At 34.5% G+C, this 18,614-nt stretch overlaps 1 protein-coding gene across 3 annotated transcripts in view; it reads left to right on the forward strand.

The window, feature by feature from the left end:
* LOC135073102 (uncharacterized) overlaps positions 1 to 18,614 on the forward strand; it is a 161,889-nt gene that overhangs the window by 22,040 nt on the left and 121,235 nt on the right. For all 3 annotated transcript variants that reach the window (XM_063967138.1, XM_063967139.1, XM_063967140.1), the window contains exon 2: positions 8,102 to 8,144. The gene's annotated coding sequence lies outside the window, so the exon portion shown is untranslated. The remainder of the gene's footprint in view (positions 1 to 8,101; positions 8,145 to 18,614) is intronic.

Genomic DNA, 18,614 nt, shown 5'->3' on the forward strand with positions numbered 1-18,614 from the left:
TAAATCTGGTATTGAAATTGTGGAGACCTTAAGCCTATTTTATCCCTCGCTGAATAATTTTAACACATGACCAGCCGCCAGAGCCATTTTAGAAACGTTGCCTTTGTACAAACCCAACAAAAACAGAAATGTGAAATGAGAGCCAAGTTCTTGTTGAGAGCCTAGTTGTAGACTTCAACGACAAAAGAAGTGTGATCTAAATGGGTGACAAGTTCAATGGTCAGTCCTAAAATTTATTTATAACAACATAAAACATCATTTCTTCTTATAACTTAGGATAATATATTGTAGCCTAAGTTATGAGGGGGTCAAAAGTGGCTCCAAACGGCCACTGCTCGTGAGTTCTATTACTTGAACTTGGCTTGACACGCTACCGCGTGCCTAGATTATGTTTAAGCTTCATTTTACAATCTCAAGCATTTTTTGATCGAAAAGTAACATCTCATTTAACTTTTATAACACGTGGGGAATATACAGCTGCTCGAACAATTGAGTTTTACTTGCGTATATTTTATCACACTTCAGTTGGAAATCAGTCGACAAGAAACCATAGCTGTACTAAAGCTTATCAACTGGAGTGTTTTTTTTTATTTGTGCTTTTTTGAGCTATAAGCAGCCGTTTGGTGTAGTGGTTCTAGAACGGACTTCTATGCCGAGAGGTTCCGGGTTCGATTCCCAGCCGGGCAGAAATTGAATAAATGATGAATTTTCATTTCTGTGATGGGTCTGGGTGTTAGATGTATAATATATGTATTTAAAAAGTATCTATGTAGTATATCCGTTAAGCTAGCATCCATAACACAAGCATATTGATTGCTTACTTTGGGGCTAGATAGCGCTGTATGAAACTGTCCAAAGATAATTATAAATTTATATTATACCATTTTTTTATACCAATAATCATTTTGTAAAATATACGTAATTAATTGTACATTAAATAATTGCTCCAAACATTTAATTATTTCATAAAAAAGCCACAAGGTAAGTTTAAACTCCCCGCGGCAACTTCAATCAGGAGTTACGTACGGAAATAAGTCAGACTTAAGAGTTTGGAAGCCACGAGCTGGTAGAAAACATAAAATAATGTTTCGCAGCAGCCGATACTATAAGTTAGAGCGTTAATCTTAGTTCAGCTTGCTACTTGGTGAGCTCCGTTAGAACTCTTGTACACTTCATGTTTTAACAGCAGAGATTAACTTTATTGGAAAATTACAGTAGATTTAATAACCCATACGTCTTAGACATCAGACTATTGTGGTATATAATACTTACTGTCGCAAGCATACATTAAGGAATCTTACCAAAAAGGGGAAAAAGTATTTATTTTTTTAATAATACCGATAAGAAAGTGAAACGGCGTCAGTGACTCGGGAGCGTGCGGTTCGCTGGACGCGTGGGTTAGCGGTCTGCTGTCCACAAGTACTTCTGCTTCATGAAGAGCAGTGCACAGAAGCTCGTCTTTGGGCACTTTGCTCTACCAGGATAGCTTTCAGTGCCGTCTTCACTGTTCGAACCATCCGTTCCCACTTCCCACGCTCCCAAAAGATATCTGTAGCCTGTAATATAAATCAGGCCCAGTGTTTTTTCAGTCTGCTGCTATTTTAACGTCTAATAAATATAAAGTAAGTCTACTATTGATTGATGTATAACATCTAACTCAACCCTTATTCATACAAAGTGCAGAACGAGTCCGTTCTCTTAGCAGGAGTTCTCTGGTAGGTAGGAAACAGTTTTATGAACTGCAGGTTGAGAATACAGTGTTTGCTCGTAACTTTTTAATAAGTTATACTATAATAGTAACGAATAATTTCATTCCATCTTGTTTTACGATGTGCACGTTTGTATATGCATTGTTATAATTTTTTCAATACGCTTGTTCGTGATACTGCTATTAGAACAATTTTATTTCGACAAATAAACAATAACTTTATTCATTTTGCGAAGAACTATATACATCCGCATTATTGTATTTTAAACTTATTCCCAAGTGGTTCTTAAGATAGCATAGTTTATAGGTTTATAGTGCCAATCGTACATTAAGTAGGTACACAAATAAATATAGTTTTAATAGAGGATTCCTTCTGTTCGCACGCTATTTTTTCACAAATTTATATTATTATTTACCTATTTAGCTCACTAATAACGTTGTATAAAATGTTTGAGTGTGGGATATTCTACCATTATAACTATTGTTTACTTGAGTAGCATAAATAGTGTATTTTACACAAATTCAGAAAACTAAACATGCATATTAAGACCTTGACTTCGTTCACATAGTGTCGAAACAAGACAACTTGAGCGTAATTTTAACGCCATTCAACATTGAACTTATGACTGACAATGTATGAAATGTCTATTTGTTGTCACTCAATGAAAGTAAGTAAAGGTCAATGACCTGCTGAATCATTAATGTGAATTTCCAAGAACATTTGAAGGCTTAACGCACAGTTTTTCACGCGACTTTCCTCCTAAAAACTTGTCCAACCTAAATTTTTCGAAAATATTCTTTTCTAACACAATCATAAAGTTGATTACGAAACTGTCGATTACATCCAAGTAAATTATTTGCAGAGAAAGCGAATTTAATGGTTGCCTTCCATTGATATCATTGCTGATTCTTCACGAGCGATATGAATAATGATGCAGTTTGGAACCTATAATTACTTGAACATTTCTATTCAAATTTTAAATGATTTGATGTTACATAAGTTTTCTTAGGCTTTTTAATTGAGCCAGCAAACAATTTAAGTGGATAGAACTTTTGAGTGAAGTTAGTTTGTGTTTTTGGCATATGTAGAGCCACAGATTCGTTTACGCCTAAATCTGAAAATTGTATTGTGTTCTCGGTTGTTACAACTCAAACGATGAAAGAAGAAAAATATTGTAACATTATTTAAAAGTAAAAAAGTGTTTATTTCTTAACGATGACAAATAAGCGTACGTGCTTGTTTATTCATAAACACTTCAGGAAAGACCTTTTAGGTTAATCTTCCACTAGAAAATAATCTATTTATGAAACCTATTCTATTATTTAATAGATCACAAGTGATATTTGTCAGACGAACTGACCATAAATTACAAATAAATTAAATAAATATACCAGTAATCCAAATAGACCGTAACGAATAGCAAGACCACTTTATGTATATTAGAAGATCTACTACTTATAGGGGCAAGGTTATGGTACGATTTATCTTCTAAAAGGATAATATATTTTCATAAATCAGCTGTGATATATTAGCTGTCAAGATATGATCTTTGACTTACTACATTCTGAAGGGATATACTCAATATTATACAGATCATTTGGTAGTAGTTTAGGTATCGGATGATAAATATTATTCGATTATATTCAATACATCGAGGAGTTAGCGGGTGATTTGGTATAATTGAACAATAATATCTATCAATTTGCGGTAATATATTATTTTGATTCATGTCATGACACAATATAATTTATTAGCCACCAATTTTATCAAAATCCATTATTATAGGCGGATTTTATTAAATCTGCATTGTGTAATTAATCTAAGGCTGGGTTTTACCATCTTACTTTAATTATAAAAAACGTCAAAAATCTATCAAACTTAATACAAAAAACACTGGTTAACGTTATCGTTATGCTTAAAGTAAGATGGTGCAACTCAGCCTTATTCCATGATGTGACATTTATTACGTTTTGTTTGTTTTGTTGGGTAATATTGCAAGCTCCTAGAGGTCAATAGAGACAAAAAAACAATCGAATTTATAGATCAAGATTTTAAAATAGAATAAGTACTTCTATGAGGTGTTTATTGTCCCTCAATTTCAAAAATAAATAATAAATGTCAGGATAAGATCTCAGATGCGTTGCGCTCCTCCGAGTGACGCCTACGTTCCTAGTCGAGCAATGCGTCGTGTGGGCACGCCATTTTTAAATTAAATTCCAAATATGGATATCCATATTCCGACTCCTTTATTGAACTTAGAACTTCAATAATAAAAGACGACAAACAGTAGATTACCATTGAATTGACTTAAAAAAAATGGATCAAAGTCTGGATGTTATTAAGCTATTTAAACAACATGTTACACAATCTGTTATAGCATGAAAAGGACGAAACATTATTTTGTTTATCAACTTGACCTTTATTTATAACCATACCTCACATTAAGATGCGCGCTTTCCAATAAAAAGTATTTTATTAACATAACAACATGCTGTCCTTATCACTTGGCTATAAATGGAAAAGGACAATTTTCATCGACGCATCTTGATATCGGCCTTACAGTACAGTTGACAGCACATCGGACTTTATTGTTGTTGGAAAATGGCACTTATTGCAAGTGAATAAAATGCCACAGCTTAGCTTGATGATGAGCTGTCGGTACGATGCGCGCGCGCCGGTTCCGGCCACGACTTTCCAATGAAAGCGACAGCGGCCTTGCTTCACGGACCGCGGGCTTTAGGGAATTTAGTTAGCCCACTTATAGTAACATTAACATAAATAATACTAGTTTTGCTCTAACAACGCAATAATCACAAAAAATCTAGGTGTAAACGCTCGGTTAATAGAGACAAGTTTTTGTGGAGTTGTAACAATACTAAAGTTACGTTAGTTTCACGCGAACATAAGAATATTAATATAAGTTTGTTTTATTGCAGACACATTTACCACTTCCGTCACTAGACACATTAGTTTGCTTTTTATGAAACAAATCCAACAAAATGTTATGTGTATCAAGACTAATGGCTTTTCAAACGCTGTATTAATGTTTCCATGTTGTTCATAAACCCACTTCCCTTATTGAAAACAGCTAGCTTATTGCATACGATAATTAAAATATTCATTGAAGGCTTTCACTCGATTTTGAATGCAAAGTATCAAAATTGTTTCGTCGGAGTAGCGTCGGTTGATGTACCTCTTAATTTCCCAGTACATTTGTTAGGGATCTTCTGGGAGAATTACATAACAATCACGGCCCAAACAGGCTCATTTGCCGTATTTTATTGCCGTGGAGCGGCGGTGGATCAGCGCAGACGAAATGGGGCCGGTTCAACCGCTTTTAGCTTCATCGTTACCGCGAAATAGAGGTTGATTACGGTTAATTTCAAATAATAGACTACTATTATAAATTAATACGCATTTAAAAAAAATTGGCGAACAATAAACCGTAACAAATACTTATCTCTACTTTTTTTTAAACGTGAATATGGGGCCGACTCTACCACGCGATGAGTGATTAACTGATCATGAATAGATTGGCGCCCTGAGAAGACTAAATATGCAAATTATATCCAAAATATTTGTGTGTATTGATTCAACTGTAGTATATTGGTTTCTTGTGGGCAAGTCATAATGGAATGGAATGGAATTATTTTTTGTTTAAGCAATATCTTTGAGAAACTCATTTTAACTGCAGTTTAATTTTAAAGTGCAATTAAACGGGACTTCCTAGAGTGTTTTAGCAAAACAAAAAGCAAAGTTCAGGACATCGCATCGCCCCGGGACACATAAGCACAAGTCTCGCAGTAGTGCAACCGACGTCCATACGACTTCTTTAAAGAAACTTGATTAAACTGCATGTTTATGTGTTTTCATATACGTATGGGTATAAAAATGCATTTTCATTGACTGTAAAGCGCAAATTTATATGTGACTTTTTAAATTTTAAACGAAGGGAATGTGCTAGCTAAGGCTAGCTAGCACATTTCCCAACCTGTCTGGTCACCTGTGTAGAGGTCCTTATTTTTTGATTATATTGTTGAAACATAAAAATAATAAAATATTACGAGATTCTTGAGAGAATTTATATTGCATTTTTTACGATTATACCTACATGCTAATGAGCATCAAATAATAATATTTAAATCAACACCTGCACTGGTTTCATCATGCAATTATTGCTTAGGAACTATTAAAATAGAAAAGCATGTATTTACACGTGAGACATAATAATACAACTACAATTAAGTCAATTACGAGTAATTCAACAATGTTTATTGTTTAAGTAATTTCGTATTTCCAACTAATTTCAATACTTAAAATTTTCTAAAACTAAGAATTCTTTCTAAGAGAGCTAAAGAGCTGGCCGTAAGAGCTCTCCGCGTCCATATTAGCTCGCGTTGCTGATTAAGCTCGCGGGCCAGTTGCTCGGAACTACCTCACTAGTGCAGCGTGAGAGCTATAAACGAACTCGTTCGCTGCTGAAATTTTGTTGATAGAATTTTTCTAAAACCTCTCTACCTCTTTTTTTATTAAGGTCATTAAATTGTTACTTATCGTCATTAACACTTTTTAAACACTTAAAATAAGTACCTACACAGTGAATGAATTACAATCTAATTTAAGTGAAAAACATTATTTTTCTTTTGTTAATATCAAGTTTTCTACATTGAGTTTTTATATCGCTATAAAAGTGTTAATAAGCTAGTCATTGAGTGCACTCGGCGTCCATATTAGCTCGGAGATGATTAAAGTGCGATGCGAGCTACTTGCGCGGAACTAGCTCGCTAGCAATAAGTGAAATCTTATATTGCTGCACCTCTTTTTATGAACATTTTAAAAAGTATATTAAAAATCAGCGTACTTCACAGTTAATACCACGCTATCATCCATTTAGTAACATAAAGTATTTTAATTTTTTTTTATCTCAACATGCGACTACGTAAAACAGACGTCATATTAATTAACCAGAGGGCTTAGTGTGAGTTTAAATCAAGTTCACTAGTGAGCGCGTTTAAAAAATGTATGAAAATTTTAGTTTTTGAACGTTTTCCACTAGGGGCGCTGTCCAATCCATTTAGTACCAAATAAATATTTTTTTCTTTCTTTCTTTCTTTCAATCCGTCATACATTTAATGTCATTTTTTGACGCGCTCACTAGAGCGTTTGATTCTCACACTAGGCCCTCTCAATACAAATATGTTTTTGACCTCAAAAAACAAACCCTGTATTTTTGGAATAATTTATACATTTGCATTGCCACAACGTGTCATAGAAAAATGACGCATAAGTAAAACATTAGCTCATTCAAGTACGTATATCCGCATTATATGACACCGCTTAAAATCTTGCGTTTCGTCATTATTATGCATTATAACCCATTATAACCATTGCGCTGTGGTTTTTGTTACGAATTAAACTATCTAGACTATGCGGTTAATAAGCGATAGACGTTAACTAACCGTTGTGTGAAAGCGTTGTTAATCGATCAAAATCGTCATGAATTATCGCACCTTTGACATAGTTGGCACTTACCTAATCTAACTGTTGCTTGAGAAAACAAAGATTCGTAGAAACAAATTCGTTCGAGGTGCGTTTATTTAATCGTTTACTTAAATTGTAAGTAAAAAACTACATTGGAGATAAATTGTTAACTAAAACAGAAGTGAATGCATAATGGTCACTAATTGCAATGTCCGTCTACGTGGCAGATGTTGTTTTATTGATTTACAATTACCTACTTCTTTGAATTAAAACTAAACGCCCGTTACTGCCTATACGAGTATACTCGTATGTACGTTAAAAATCTAAGCAATGGACATATGGCCTGATTTTTTAACCCTGAAAAAGAGTCTATATTCGGAAGAACGTTTAAAAAACTGACACAATACACATCCTAGTGAAAAACAATTCAGAAATCATGTCAGCCAGCAGTAGCGACGCAGACGCAAATTTCTGTCAATCGCCGGGACAATGGGTGACACTTTTGACAGCTTCGTTAAACCTGAGCTATTAATTACCTTAACATCTGGTAATTGACGATTGACGATGGTCCCCTTGGCCTACAATCTAAGTCGGTTTAATATTAAATTTTATTTACAACCCACTTAAGATGGAACGGATGGAAGATAGAAATATTACCGTGGATGATTAACTTCCATAATTGACAGTAACCGTGTAAAATCAATTATTTTAGTTTGATTTATTGTGTAAGTTACAATACAATCGAAATATTTTAATGTAGTACTTTTATTTGGATAGCTGAGTTATAACGTTTAATGTATTATTACGTGTAATATTTCACAATTGTTTTAATTAGTAAAAGAAAGTTAGTCTGAATGCGTCTAATTTTGTGATGTAAAATAAGTTTGCTAATTATTTTTTTCTTTTTGCAGATAATCAGCCATTACAAATTGCAAGACAAGCGAAATACAGCAGGTAAGTTTTGTTTTAAAAAAGTGTCTCTGCATATTTCTAAAAAAGTCAATCTCAGTGCATAATAACAATGTCATCTAAGATGTAACCTAACTTAAATATTTTTGGAAGTTACTTAAAAAGCCCTTTGTTTTGATACCCCACTCGATAGGTTTTGAAAAAAAAAATTTCTCAAGATTTTAAATTTTAATATAGCTAGTGCCACTCTCACGATTAAGACGAATCTAACGACACCTCTCACGCTAAAATCCGTCAAGCCGTTTAGGCTGTAGGACATACATACATACATACACTCGAAAAACATAACCCTCCTTCTGGCGCAGTCGGGTAAATAATGCCGACTCAATCACGATTTTAAAACAGATTACAATAGTTTACCACCAGTAGGTACTCTTGGTGCTGAAGCCCCATTGCGTTACTGTATTTCCATGTTATACAATAATTGCGTCGCTCCGTCAGTTCTGATGCAAATTACGGCAATGACACTTGCGCAAGCGTTAAATAGATCGTTCAGTATCGATCTAGATCGCGGAAAAGGTGATCGCACACCAAACTATGTTAAAAAAGTATTCAAATTTTCATTAATTTAAAAAAAAATGTAATTTAAATAAAGTTTTGCAAATGCAAGTGGGATATCTAAGACATACTTATTAGGATTTGAGTACATATTTTTGCACCGCCTTACTTTCTAAGTCTGAACAGTGGTTGATTAGTAGAGAAGAAGTCTTTAAGTCTGCTAACAATACAATTTCACGTGTAAAAAGATTGAAATTAATAATTAAAATACCTATATTTTCGACGACAGCTTTGTTTTACTTTGAAATTTAAACGTAATAGCAACACTTTCAAAATGTGTCAGTACTTCTTCGTTTTGTCGTAGCGATCGCCGTAGAGCGATGCGCGCGCGCACAAAAGAGTTCAACGCACGCGCCGCTACGTGCGCGAGCGCGAATAAATACAATAAAACTTGTTTGTTTAGTGTTTGTTTGTCTGTATATTTTTATTGTTAGGGCTCTGAGAACCTTACTATTTTTAGAATGAGTTATTGTACGTCTTTGGAGAAGTTCTTATTTTGATCCTGGATTATTTATTACAAAATATTTCCTTACCTACTTTTCTGTTATAAACTAAACGACAAAAATGATACTTGGACCGTGCCTTACAAAGCAAGAAGATGATCTAAATGTAAAAAATAAGGTATTTTGTAGAATGTCTAAAGTATGATTTAAAATATTTTTATAGCATTGTAAATGCATCAATGTAAATAATTATTTATGTAGCACCCTGGTTTATACACACCTTTACAGTTCAACGCACGACTCGGCGCGCACGCTCTGTGCGCTATGGCCGAAATGCGCTTGCGCACTTAATTGTGGAAAAAATATGATTTCGGAAAGTGATACAATGCACAAAAAATATATGAGCAACTACTAAAGTTTACAAAATTGATAGCAATTACATTTTCAAGTCGTAAACTTTACCGAAAACACGTTTATCATCAGTGGGCTGAGTGTGAGTTTACATCAAAAGATTTTGTTTTGTTTAAAATGTATGAAAATTTTAGTTTTTGAACGTTTCCCGCTAGGGGCGCTGTACAATCCGTCACACATTTAATGTTATTTTTGACGAAAACTCACACTAGGCACTCAGGTCATTTTCTCTCCGCTTTATAATATGGAGGCAAATGGAGGATTTGACTATTTCCTCGCGGGCCAGACAGGTTGTGAAGGCACGATGCTCGCATATTTGTCCCATAATCGAATTATGAAATCTATGGGAAGATAAGAAATGGTCCTAATCACTTGGCTTGAACCACACGACACTTAAATACCTTACATGATCTAAACTGCCTATCGTGTATATGTTAATCTCTACATTCTATGTATATTTTATGTTAATGTCTCTACACGTTTTCAGTTACAGGCATATGTATACTGCGAAATGTATGTTTAAATTAGCTGTGTGTTACAACGAGTGTCAATTACATTTGTGACAAAAAACTTATATTAAAAATTAGATTAAAGAAATGGAGTAGTAACGCAATACTATGTAACACAAAGAAACATGATATAATAACATACTTTATGACAAAGTTCCATTCTAATAATATTCGCAATTGTATTAGTAACTGCAAGAACTGTGTAACGAATGACTAAGCGAGAGTTGTTTATTTTTCAAATATTGATTTTATATTTTAAATTATGAGATAAAAAATATGTAGAAATAAGTATAACAAAGAACATCTTCAACTATCTTCAATAATATTGTATTGTTTGTTTGTTTGAATTGAATAGGCTCCGAAACCACTGGACCGATCTGAAAAATTCTTTCACCATTAGAGTCCTATATTATTTTTGATGAACATAGATGATAGATAAATTTATATTTTATTGAAAAGTTCGATAACATAATATTATTAACTCCGCCATTTTCCGCAACTTACCCAGACGAAATAAAATTGTAACAATAAATATTATTTATGTAAATTCTGGAATTAAAATAGTCTTAATAATATTGAAATGAACCAACCACAGGTTTGAATAAGTTTGCTATTTGTTTTAGTTTGGCAATAAAAAGGTAGGTAAAAGGATGTCAATAATATCTTGGATTAGTCATACAAAATAGATTGTAAACAAGCTCACAGACAACGATTAAATAGTCGTCTGTTTCCATCTATTAAGGCTGCGCGTGCGACTGTACGAATACTAATTTAACTACTACTATTAATCTTTCCGCCATACAAATCCTTATATTATACAAATTATATCAGTCTTTATGTAATTGGATCAAACTGCAAAGAACATTATTAAAATTACTGTCATAAAATGTAAAAGCATCCTTATGTAATATTATCAGGTTCTAATCTTGATTGTTCAACTTCCGTTATCACCATTTCCGCGTATTCTTTCTTTTCAAAATGCTATCTAAACCCGATTTAAGTCATCAATACAAAATATTATGAAACACGTAATCTACACATCTATAATCATCTTTATAAGAGTATTTTACACTTATTGTGTATTTTGGATAGTGTTAATAAATGAGTGCAAAACAACTTCTTTCATGAGTTATAGTTATAAAGATAGAAAAGTATTTGGTTCATATTATGAAACCCTTACTTACGCCCTAATTCATAAACTATGAGGTCTCACAGTGCATGTGGACGCACAGTGTCACACACGAACCAATCACAGAGCTCTAATCAACACAGTGCGTTCGATTTGCTGCTTCACTTAAGCAAGCATCGTCTGTGAATACGGGTGGTAAACTCTATTCAAAATAAAGCATAGTTCCATGCCTCACAGGCTGAATTTCAAATTTTAGGCCAATTATAGGCTTGATTCCTGCTTGATAACGGGCTTTAATCAAGCAAACAATTATTTTACACTTGAACACATTAATTACCCTTCTCTTTGTAAAATAAAACAAAATGAGAACTTGGTGTTATGATTGAAATTCCATCCACCATTTTAATATCATAAATTGTATCTCATTACAGCGAAATAAATACATCAATTAATTAAGAAAATGCCAATCGCCTTTTAAGTAGCTACTAAGTGTTTATACGTTAATTATGATTTCAAAGCATTTAAAACATCTGTCAATATGATTTAAGCTTAAGCTTTGACATGCCAACGCAGAAATATGCTTTGCTAGCCTTAAAATACCTGAAGCTTAATGATGGAAATCATTTTAAGAATCTGACGATAAAATATATTAGGTGATAATAGAGCTGCGTGTATTTTAAAGGTGTGCTGTCAATTTCGAGTTTTTTTTAACCTTAATACTGTTAATTTTGTGTCCATATAAACATTACTTTCATATTTGTCAGCTGTAGGTATTACAGTTGCGGATTTCACAGAAAATTATGTCCAATCGTTTATCTATCGATAGAGAATTTATGCAAAATGTAGCGTCACAAATATAACACATGCCTTATTTATCGTTTCCAACGACAAGTAACTTATAATATGCTCGATTAAGCTTAGTAAAGCATTTGGAAATATGTATACCTACATTTTATTAGGACATTACTGATGTATCATTTCATACTTCCCGACAGACGGGTTCAGCGTGTGTGTAGATTGGTTATGTCATAACAAGAACTTACACTTAATTGCTAAAATTAGTAATAATATAATTACGTCAATTAGCCAATAATTACATTTCAATTTCGTTTTTTTTTTTTTTTTTTTTTTTAATGAGTGCTATTGATATGCACCTGCAATTGGAGCTAGTGGAGTACTCCAATTGCAGTGCGGTGATTTAGTTTGTTATTTTTATTGTTGTAATGTGTTGGCTGCTTATGTTTGGTTGAATTCTTTTAAATTATCGACTATATTGGTAATGTAGGCTTTAAAACTTTTTGCTGTATCTTCTTTTCTGATTATTTCTGAGAGATTGTATGGATCGATGTTTAACAAACGGGATATCATTTCATGATTATATCGGGCTGAAGCAAATCTAGGGCACTGTGTTAAAAGGTGTTTCCAAGTCTGTGGAGTCTGGTCATCGCAGGGACAGCGGTCATCTGCGACGATATGGAAACGATGTAGGTATGTACACCTACTGGTAGGATTAGTACGTATATTGGAAAAAGTTTGTTATACAATTTTTGACAGGTTTGCTTCAATACTTAAACTGCCTGTCTACTTACTTCGGCACTTCAGGACTGAAAAAAATGTTGGTGCTTATTAATTTAATTTCATAATACTGGTTACACAAACACGTGACTCGGTAACTGGATGTTACACTTATTGGACGAATGAAATGCTGGTAGCTGGGTCCGACTTGAAACGGGCGATTGTTAATCAAATATTGTGTTCGAGTATAGGTATGTTAATAATGTAAACTAGAGCGACGTTCCATCCAGCATTAATAATTGTAAACTTTCATGAAGTAGAAAATTTAAGTATTTGGCAGTTAGATTAATTTAGAATAATTTTATCAGCCTTTGTTTACCAACTGATTTGACATTCATTTTACCTCAGACCTGTGACATAACCCAGCGGTGATGTTGACTAAGCGTCTTCAAAATCGCATAAACTTTAACAAGATTAATAAATACAAAGAATGGCATATTTTAATACAAAGAAGATATGGTATATTTTCCATAATCAATTTAACATTAGCAGAAGGATCAGCCGCTCTCTCCGCAGACAGACGCGACAGGTTTGTCCGCTTTCGCGATCGCAGCTTACCGAGAGCTCGTGTTTCCTGCATCGATATGGCGTTTAACGATTATCGATTTAGCACATGTGTCGATTTGGGTTTATGTACAGATGGGCAAAGCTCGTTGCATTTATCGTACGATCGTGCACCTATCAGATGATAGGCACACGGTATTGGTAATCTGTATCCCATCAAAAACAATACTTGTCAAAAAAACCAAGTCTCGTAACTCAGTTGTTCTACGGTAAAAAGTTGTGAGATCCATGTAATAAATTATTGACTTGGCCGATGGCCAAGTCAATAATTTATGTAAAACGTTAAAGATTTCCTGGCCTGGACTTGGTATTACATGGATCTCACAACTTTTTACCGTAGAACAACTGAGTTACGAGACTTGGTGTTTTTGACAAGTATTGTTTTTGATGGGATCTCATTTCTTTTTGTATTTTGTAAACAGTTCTACTTTTTCCTTTTCGGTACCTTCTACTTATTGTATGTAGGTATATCTAACCAGCAACGAATTTTCTTAAAGTCCTCTCTCTGACTTATGAAATTTTCTTATTTTTGTAGGTAGCCTTCCGTTTTCTCTTTTCCGGTTCTACTTCTTGAGCTGAAAACTGGACCGAAATTGAAAAATGTTACTCGACTTGGCGGGGACACTACCGTGTGCCTTTATATTTAATTTTATATGATATTACAAACTTATTTAGGTAAGTAGTTAAATATTTATAAAACTGGACCGAAATTGAAAAATTTTGCTAGACTTAGCGGTTGCACTACCGTGCCCCCAAATATTTTAGTTTTTCCTTGATTCATACACCAAACACTACTTATATTCCAAATTTGAAGCTTCTAGGTCTGCTAGAAGTGCCTTAGAATTTTGATGATCGGCGAGTCAGTCAGTCAGTCAGTCAGTCAGTCAGTGAGTGACAAAATTAAGAAACTTTGACCCGTTATAATTCTTAAACTACTGGTTCAAATTGAATGAAATTTGAAATATACCGTGTCTTTACAATGCCTGCATGGATACTGAAAATTCAGTCTTCTAGTTTTATCCACAACGATGATACAGGGGGTCGAAAATGGCCTGAATTGCTTCGAGAAAAGGATGGTACGGCCGTGCCGCTTTTTTGCTCGACTTGGTGGGGGCACTGCCGTGCCCCCAGATTAGGTGACGTTTGGATTGAATGTATGTAGTATTGCTACTAAACCTGATAGCGCAAATGATAGAAGAAATGTATTTTTTTCTCCCTAGCCCAAAGAATAACTGGCAGAGAATGCCTTGTGGTATTAAGTTCAATCGATATCCCAATAAAGAATAACAAAATAAAATTCTCTGCGAAACAGAAAAAAAATAATTTCAGCAATCGCCTCATTTAATCTGCTAACGGTTTATAAAGTTGAAAATTTAATAAAAACGTCGATCATACTTCAGTACCTCTAGTAGGAAAAACTTTCGAGTTCGTTTCGTTGCGTATTCAAAGTGTCATCGAAAAATTTTGTATGAAAAATTAAACAGCGCCCCCTATATTATAGCCGCCCTAGGGGGCGCTGTTTAATTTTTCATACAAAATTTTTCGATGACACTTTGAATACGCAACGAAACGAACTCGAAAGTTTTTCGTACTAGAGGTACAGAGCGGTAATAAGCTTTTCGGCTCATTAATTGAATGCCATAACTCAATTACCCACGGTGAGTTCAAGATCATTGCCCCAAATTGACTCAACAAGGGTAATATTGGCGGAACTAACAAAACGTACCTACATGTAAACATAACGTGTATTTTGACATGTACATTAGGGCGCGAAGTCGTGAACTTCGGACGAAAATATTCGCCAAAGAAACTGGCCTTGTGTAAGTGGAATTCTTTTATCGCGTGTTCCGTATATTGAGAGAATAGGAAAGGTATTTAAAATTTTTGGAAAATAATATTCTGTAATGCTCTAACGTAAATTGCAACATGAAATTAGTACACATTTACATTCGAATCTTATCATACAACCCTTCCTGAGATTATTTTAGAATATATGCCTCGGATTCTGATTAGCCCGCAAAATTCAGCATTGTATAGGCTTGGGCCCAACCTGCAATGCCAATATATTTTTATACTTATTTTTCAAACATCTGGGTGGTCTATCACTGCTTGTGAATTTGTTACTCGTGGCTTGGATATAGCAGTTCCTGGTGAGCTGTACCAAGGGCCCCTTACTCACATACGGGTCCCTAATAACATGTCCGCTCGGCTCGTGAGGCCGCGTCACGAGGCCCGCGCCATTAGGTAATGCCTTTACTTTTGTACGTCTAGCTTCCTTGTGTGTGAATATGACATCACGTTCAATATTTTTGTTGTGTGTGGTCTGCTAAGAAACTTACGAGTAAATACTGGGTTGTCAAATGTGAAGTATATTCCTTTGTGCAGGCTACAGGCCATACGGAAATAGATAATCACCTACTATTTCAAAATCTTAACTACCTCCAATTAGGTGTTACTGAAACTAGTTTATACAAAGAGGAAGAAACTAATTTGTTTTAAGTTCAAATTCCAATTAACGGCCGGATAAGTTTCATTAAAAAGGTTCCTAATTTCGTGTCAGTAGATCAAACAACTCGAAACAAATCTACCGAACAATCTTCTGTTTAACAAACTCCCAAAGTGGGAGCCAAATTAAAAATATGTGCCAGGCTGAGCAACTAAACTTCTCTTGAAATTAGTGGTGAGATGTTTCAAAATGTACTCGTATTTCTTCAAATTTAAACTTTGATTGTCCCGAAACTGGGACAACTAAGGAAGTATCCTTTGTAATCTCGGAAAATCTTCGTCAGTAATCAAGCGCTGGATTCTTTGCTGAAGACAAACTGTGTAAACTTTGGGGTCCGAATTTCATGAGAACAATTGTAAAAATTTGGACGCACGCACAAAAGCTATTTGTCATAGTGATTGTTGCCGGCATCTGGGCAGTGGTATAAATCGCGGAGTTTGAGCATTAGCCGTCCGTCCGCCCCTAACGGGCAGGTAATAATTTCAATCTGCAGCTATCCTAACTTGGGAACGGGCAAAGTTGGACACATTATCTTTTAATTTCAGCCCAACGTGCGGACAAATAAGACGCCAGAGCCGACGCAACCCGAACTTGAGTCCGACACAGAAATAAATTGACGCGGAGATCGCCGTCCGACTGTTTCTAAAGCAATGAGATACGAAATTCTCATTAAAATTTTCAGACTGGAAGTCGGAATCCCGGTGCTCCATTGAATTCCGCCTTTTGAAACTGAATCACAAGTTTTAATGAATTACTCTGACAATAAAGTGTAGAACACAAAAATCGGTTGCTCATTTATAACTAACTAGCTTTTGCCCGCGGCTTCACCCGCGTGAAATTTAGTTTGTCACATATCGTCATAAATTATAGCCTATATATCTGGGTTATAAACAATAATACTGTAAAGTTTCAACAAAATCCGTTCAGTAGTTTTTGCGTGAAAAAGTAACAAACATCCAAACATCCAGACATCCACACAAACTTTCTCATTTATAAATTAGTAGGATGACTATCTACTATCCTACTGGATGAATCGAAAAGTGCGAGATCATCCTTGAAACAGTTTCCTGAAGTCGCGGTATCTTGCACAATCCTGCAATTAACATTTGGAAAATTAATAACAAAGCAACCAATTAGAACAGGTCTTCCCTGTTGTCTTAAAAATTTAAACATTCTATCATCCATAACATTAATTAAATAACAAAATAAGCACACAGAAATAAACACGCAATCTTACTTACCTACTCATTGTTACAAATACTAATTAAGTATAACCGTTGAACAAAATTAAATACCGTGACTGAAAACGTTCCAAAAAGGTGAACCTTGTATGACAGTAAGACTAAAAATTGTAAAAGGCCGTTTATGTTTACATTAGAGGATGCTATTTTAAGAAGGAAGCGATACGGAACCGCTCAGTTCACTTCACGCACGTCACGGACGATTCCATTATAACTATTAAAGCGAACGTTAGAAGGTTTCGGCTAAAGTAAACTAACATGCGCGATGCAACTGTTGCCTCATAAATTTTAATTAGTTATAATATACATATACGTTCGCTCGAAACGTGAATAATCTCACTCCAACTAGCTCCGAATTTGTTGCTTCAAAAAGGAATACAGACCTGCAGATTAGCAGCTCTTTCTTTCTTGTAAATGTTCACAATTGTTGTGACGCAATCATTTTTATTTATGTTTGTTCTGTCTACTTATGGTATAAGTTACAATTAAGGATAATTTTGAATCAACTGATATCTTATCATCATCATCATCATCATCATTTACATCATGTTTTAGGAACCGTATCAAAGTTAGTATTACAATATTGCTTCTAAGACTGACCAGCGTCAACTGAGAGTCGAGTTTTCATCTTACCTTGTATTATGCTAATCGGCGCCGAGTTCTCTACAGAATGAATTTAATTTCTTCAGGGCCGCCCGTTTAGAAGTTTCTTTTTCCCGACTTATTCAAATAGGTACTTACTGATTAATTTTGGGAACTCATTCTCAGTTTCATCGAATGAAACAAGTTTAATTAACAAGTTCAGTGCGACTCAGCGAAATTAAAATGGCCGTCTGCTATTTAAGGTGCGTCTTCACTAAGGCGTAATTTGACATCGAAGTTTCGGCCGAGCGTAACTAAACCGTAGGCATTAATTGAATTATACCAGGATTTATACAATTCACCTTTTTGCTGTTGAGTTGCCGATATTTCAACAATTGCACGCGCCATGATCACAGCTAAGGTCATGAAAAAAGTAAGTAGAATTTAATATTTGTCAATCGTGAATTTTTAGAAACCGGACTAGAAATTCACGTAATTTTGTCAAATAAAAACAGTTTGGGTACAAGTTTGGCATAGTTGGTATGGTTTACGGAGAACTGTACCAATTGGCAGGCGACTATATTAAAAAAACACTTTATGGTCATGCGGTAGCTTCAGTCAAATACTTCGTTAATGCTAGAACATTTTGTTACCTAAAACTGTTCGTGGCTTAGAAAAAACATCTTTATACACCAAGCTTAACGTTTAATAAAGTTATTTTAGGGAACACCTTCGTAGACGTTCTTAGTTTATCAGTGACGGGATAATTAAATCTAGGATGAATTTTGTACTTGCTCGAGGGTTTATATTTGAGGTGCTGTAATTATTTGTTTGTGTTAATACTTACATTTACTTTACTTCCAGACACTAATTAGGCATTCGTTGTGTCAATTTTCTAGTTGATCTATTTTATTTACAATCGTAACCCTTAGTTACG

The sequence above is a fragment of the Ostrinia nubilalis genome, chromosome 7 (assembly GCF_963855985.1).
Source record: "Ostrinia nubilalis chromosome 7, ilOstNubi1.1, whole genome shotgun sequence".
In the NCBI taxonomy this organism is placed as follows: domain Eukaryota; kingdom Metazoa; phylum Arthropoda; class Insecta; order Lepidoptera; family Crambidae; genus Ostrinia; species Ostrinia nubilalis.